We start from the raw sequence: 5,999 nt of genomic DNA, 5'->3' as shown, positions 1-5,999 counted from the left end.
CATTTCCTACGTAAACGTAGCGCTCTGCCTCACTTGGCTTGCGATGGCTTAGGCAACCCTGCATCGACATACTGATGTTAGTCGTTGCACCTGAATCTATCCACCAAGTATATCTAGATACAGAACTTAAATTAACTTCAGAACAAACCAAAGCAAGAGACATACCTTTCTTTGCCAACCATGCATGATAGTTGGTGCAGAATTTCTTTGTATGTCCTGGCGCTTTGCAGAAAAAACAGTTCCTTTCTCCTGCTTTCACAGAAGTATCTTCCTTCTTGCTTTTCTGCGCGACATTGTTTGCAGCTACCTTGGTAGGTCCCTTTTCCTTGGCAGTAAACTTGCGCTTCTTGCCTTTACCCTTAGGATTAGATGTTACTACATGAACACTTTCTCCCTTAGTCATTTTCTGTCTCTCTTCCTCCTGCACCAACCGAGCCTCAAACTCAGGTAATGTCCACGTCTCTTTTTGACAATTATAAGTCATCTTGAATTGACTAAAGTTAGACGGGAGAGACAGAAAAATGAACTCAATGAGAACCTCATCAGAGATGTCATAATTATGCCCTTTCAAGGCACGTTGAAGTCTTGTCATCTCAATAACATGCTCTCTAACCCCTTCTTTTCCCTTGTATTTTATTGTTGCCAACTTCACAAAGAGTGTACTCACATCAGTCTTTTTACTCTTTGTGAATTTTTCTTCAAGGGCCTTAAGGTATTCAATAGCGCCTGTCTCTGTATCAGGTATGATGCCTCGAAAAGTCTCATGGATCGTTTGCTTCATCACCATTATGCACATGCAATCTGAATGCTCCCATCTAGCAATATCAGCCTTCTCTTGAGGAGTTACCTCACTCTCTTTATTAGGCTTGGGGCGATCAAATCTCAGTGCTGTGTCCAATTGCATGATCCCTAAGACTAATTTCAGCTTTTCCTCCCACTGTTTGAAATTGTTCCCCATGAGGGGCTTAATCTGACTTAGACTTAACATTATGTTTGGATCTGAAAAATTCAAGAACAAGGAAATAATTTAGATACGATGTGTCACGATTTAATCATAATTCTAAAATCTATCTAAAGGCATGTGTAAAACTATTTGCTCAATTAAAACTTTAGCCAAAACACCATTCAGTAATGAAACACCTTTGGGTGCAATCATTACATTCAGGCAACCCTTATGCACCAAACAACTTAGCAGGCGCCAACCCTCCTTTGGGAAAGCTAACACCCACGTCCATTGCCAGCACGTTAGTTCATCTTGTCATGAGTCATCCTTGCAATCGTCTTACAGAGAGCGGTTCGTTTGCGAACATCAATGCTTGACTCATGCGAAAACAACACATGTATACCAAAAAACTGTCTTTAGTTAGATTCCAAAATTATGCTTATTTCTGGAGGCAAAGGTATGCTCATTTTACCTACTTTAGCCAAGCAATATCATTTTGTTCATAGCTAAGAAGTTCTAACAGAAAACGATCACATACTAGATCTTAACCAAATCTCTTTAACATGGATATTAATACTGCTAAATTTATAGTAAACTAGATCTTATGAGCAGTTCCTTCATAAGATATTAATACTGCTAAATTTATATTCCAAAACAATATATTCCAATAACAATATATTCCAAAACAATATATTCCAATAAAGCCAATTCTAAAGAAAAATATTCAAAAAACTGCTAAATTTAATACTGCTAAATATTGTTTTGAAATATTAATACTGCTAAATTTATATTAAACTAGATCTTATGAACGGTTCCCTCTTATATCAGTTGAGCTAGAGAAATTTTAGGCAACGGAATGTCCCATTGACTCCGTGTACGTTGAGATTCCATAAGATCTTTTATTCGGTGGATATACTGTTTAAACGCATGAGATTATTCAACGCATACTGTTTAAACGCATGAGATATACTGTTTAAAAGTGTTACGCATACTGTTTAAACGCATGAGATTTTCAGAATGGCAAAGTGTTATATTTACAGAGGCCATTCAATGGCGGCTCTATTCCTCGGATCATTTGAAGGCGGTTCTGTTCTTGGGCTGAAAAAAGATACAGATATGCAAACTCTCAAATGCGGTTCTCAATTTTTAAACAGAAAATTGCCATAGCCCACCAGTCATTGTCAAGAATCAACCTCTTAACTGTATCAGCTATGTTTGAGATTGTCGAGTCCCTCCACAAGCCAAACACGAACATGAGAAATTCCATAAAAATTATACATTTGTTACAGCGTATAAATTGATGATGAAAATAGAAAGAAATGTTTTAGTCCTGTAATTTGAAAGTTTTATAGTCTGCATTAAACACATATTTCTTGATGCACGGAATGCATAAATGATGGGATACGTGCAGACACAAAATCACTTCAATTGGATCATCCATGTTGAAAGGACAATCACAGACTGGGAACCATTAGTATCCACCATAATAATCACGCATTCCTACATTTTCTTTACAAACCCAAACAAGAGGAATCATTTCTTCATTTTGGACTTTTAAGAAGTTCCAATGCATGGTTTAAACTTTAATCAAACAATGGTTGTAATTTGAATGCATTGGTCGTTTATGTCTTCATCTGTGATTCCTCAACAGGAAATTAAAATTCGCCCCTTACCTCCAGGCTCCCATCTTATTTTGCATTAAAAGAGTAAAAGATGGAAATATACCTTTACAAGAGATCCACAGGAATCATGCATTACAATGTTTTGGGGTTGCTCCACCCGCTAATGATCAGCGTGACCGTGAAAAATGAATCTTAGTAAGTGATCCATAAAGGCAATGAGAAAATACCAATGCTCACTATGAAATACTAATCTGGCCTGCAATTACTTTCTTTCTGCATACAGATATGGTATAAATGTAGAACTTCATCCAGCAAACTAGAGAAATATATAGGCCTTTCAGAACATAAAATCACTCCTTACTAATATCGATTTGTGTTTATGATTTCCAGAAGTTTGCCTTCCTCTCAGAAGGGAGTTATATCATGCTGCTGTCTAAGACCGTTAATTTTTTTTTTTTTTTATTTCAGAGGAGACAAATCAAGCGAATCATATGTACCCACTGCAAATAAGAGTTCACAACTTCACATACGAAACAAAATCAGCGAATCTTAAAAAAATTCAAGCATGGATTCTTACATAAGGGAGCTCTGATACCAATTGATAGATTTAACTTGAGAGTTTTCCTAATTACTTTAAACTCTTAACCAAGATCTACTCCTTTGTAAGAAATTTAAAAAAAAAATAATGCACAGCGGAACTTACTTTCCATGTTCAAATGCTCCTGGTCTTTGCTTGAGTTGTTGGCTCTTGAATCCTTCCAAGAGCTTGCAATCCTTCCAGTCTTCAATGGAGCAGACAATCTTTATGAGTTGATTGCAAGCCTTGGAGACTCAGCCCTTTTATAGCACTGCAAAACCCCAATCCTAGGGCAGCCTAAAATTTAGCTGAAACAAGTCTGTCTGAAATTTCAGATTGATTGAAATCAATCAATCAATCAATCAATCAATCAATCAGATTTTGATTTCCTTATTCAGCTCAAATTTAATATTGCTATTTATTTTAATCAACTATAATCGGTCCATTAACAATCATAATTGATTAACATTAATCTACATGTATTTGAATCCAAATCCTTATTTTTAAATACGTTTAATGCCATGACTTAATTAATCACATTATTTGGCATATGAATGTAATCTTACTGACAGTAATTGACATTATAATCATGATGCACTATATGTCCAACTTAATTATTGCAATTAGACGTCTCTAAATCCAACAGGAGGATATATCAGGACATCAAATTTATGGCGATTGTTGATTCTTCAAATATTTCGTAATCAATTAAAGGAACCAGGGGATATGGAAGTGGTTAATTATTTGATTCTGATTATGTTTGTCTGATTGCGAAATATTGGGAATTTTCAATTAACTTAAATTCAGAGTGATAGTGTTATTTCGGCTCCGCTTTAGGTTGATTGCAAATTTAAAATTTAATTATTAGAAAAAGTTAATAATTATTATTTTTAACTTATATGTGACGACCACAACTTTCCTGCTTTTCACTTATGCAAAATATTTGACCGCTGCCCACCAAGTAGTGACATGTGGGGGCGTCACAGTCACTCCAACCCGAATACGCACTCTTGCTAAAAGACAGGTATAACGACCAAGTATTGTTTGTTATGGCTTTTGTGCGCAAAGAGTACTGCTAGGCTTATGGGTGATGATTATATTATGAAATGTATAGGGGTTGTTGTTATGGAAATTTTGGTTATATTTAAAGAAAATTTGGTAAGATTTTTTTGTAAAATCAAGTTATAGTTGTTAAATTTAAAAAATTAGGTGTTTTAGAGGTTTTTTATGGTGTCTAACTCATTTCCACCATCAAAAATACGATTCAAACACTGTTTCTACAAGATTTTTTGAAATTTTTTTTCCCGACCACTTTGGGCTGTCAAACCCAAAAAATTTTAAAAATTAAAATATTGGAGTGTTTGATTTTTTTACTATGAAATAAAATTAGAAATTTAATAACTATAATCTAAATTTTTCAAAAATTTATGCAAAATTTTATAGTTATTTTACTAAAATTTCTACTATTTTCCAAACTAATTTACTAAACTAACATATATATATTTAACAGGTGGACTACATACTGGGAGACAACCCACTGGGAATTTCGTACATGGTGGGCTACGGTGCCAAGTTTCCGGAGCACATACATCACAGGGACTCGTCGTTGCCTTCCATTCACATGCATCCGCAGAAGATTTCATGCAACGATGGTTTCCAGGCGTTGCATAGCAACGGTCCCAACCCAAACACACTGGTTGGTGCTGTCGTTGGAGGCCCCGACAACAGTGACCACTTCCCTGATGACCGCAATGACTATGCGCACTCTGAACCCACCACTTACAACAACGCTCCACTGGTCGGCTCCCTCGCTTATATGTCACAATTCTCTTCCTAGTTTTAGCCGCTGCAGCAGCAGTCAATAATCCCGCCGTCTTGTTGTTCTCGGACGGTGCCCTAATTCCTCTTTTGGCGGCACGTGAATCTGTTTTTGTTAAAATCATAGGATCTTAGTATACCTGACTTGCAAGTGGTTGGATGTACTCCTGGTGTTATAGAGGCAGCTAGGATAATTGATCCTAGGTCTCCCATAGATTAGGACAGGCAGTTACTGATTCACCATGTGGTTAAAAAAAAAAAGACTTTTCAAGGTATTTGCTTCCATGGTTAACCAAATCTAGGGAAGTTTGTGTTATTTCTAGGTTTTTGTTTTGACTGTTATAAAATCTCTGTTCCAAACTTAGCCGAAAGTTAACTTTTTTGAGTTATTTCTTTGGTTTTTTTACTGTTTATATACAAAGAAAAATATACCTATACATATAGTTTGATTATGAAAAGTCAATATTTATTTATATATAAAAATAAAAACAAATATTTTTGTATTTAAGTTTTTGTTATCCATAATAAATTAAACAAAATTTGTTTTTTGTAAAAATATTTTTCAAAATCATCTAAACATATTTTTGATAAACTCATTTCTAACCAATATAATTCATCATCAAAATATATCATCGAAAATTACTTATACAAATATTTACAATCTATTCTGCCATTAGAAAAAATTGAAATAATTCAAAGACTATAAAATCATATTCTAAAATCATATTCTCTAGCCTTCCATTCATCCGTAACGGATGCCTATTAATTGCACATTGACCATAACCTAACAATATTGCTATTGGATCCAATACACGGACTTGTCAATTTCATAATCACGGACTCGGCCTCCATATCTTCTAATTTTCGATGATTTTTATGTATAAAATACATTCCCATGAAAAACATCACATTCTATATATTTTAATGTCTTTTATCGCTTTTTTTAAAAGCAGTGAGTAGGATAAGCATGATCCACTAACCAAGGTAATAGTTGCTATTTTTAATCAATTAAGTATTATAATATTTTTATAAATAAATG

At 34.6% G+C, this 5,999-nt stretch overlaps 1 pseudogene across 1 annotated transcript; it reads left to right on the top strand.

The window, feature by feature from the left end:
* Positions 1-4,045: 4,045 nt before the first annotated feature.
* Positions 4,046-5,319, top strand: LOC149140673 (endoglucanase 2 pseudogene; annotated as a pseudogene). The gene is made up of 2 exons (XR_016264509.1): positions 4,046-4,166; positions 4,653-5,319. The product of XR_016264509.1 is annotated as an endoglucanase 2 pseudogene (transcript).
* The last annotated feature ends 680 nt before the right edge of the window (positions 5,320-5,999 follow it).

The sequence above is a fragment of the Pinus tabuliformis genome, chromosome X (assembly GCF_031772625.1).
Source record: "Pinus tabuliformis cultivar Carrire ecotype Pingquan chromosome X, CPIR1, whole genome shotgun sequence".
In the NCBI taxonomy this organism is placed as follows: Eukaryota; Viridiplantae; Streptophyta; class Pinopsida; order Pinales; family Pinaceae; genus Pinus; species Pinus tabuliformis.
The sequence above is the reverse complement of the archived record's forward strand: the minus strand, read 5'-3'. Positions and strand labels throughout refer to the sequence as shown.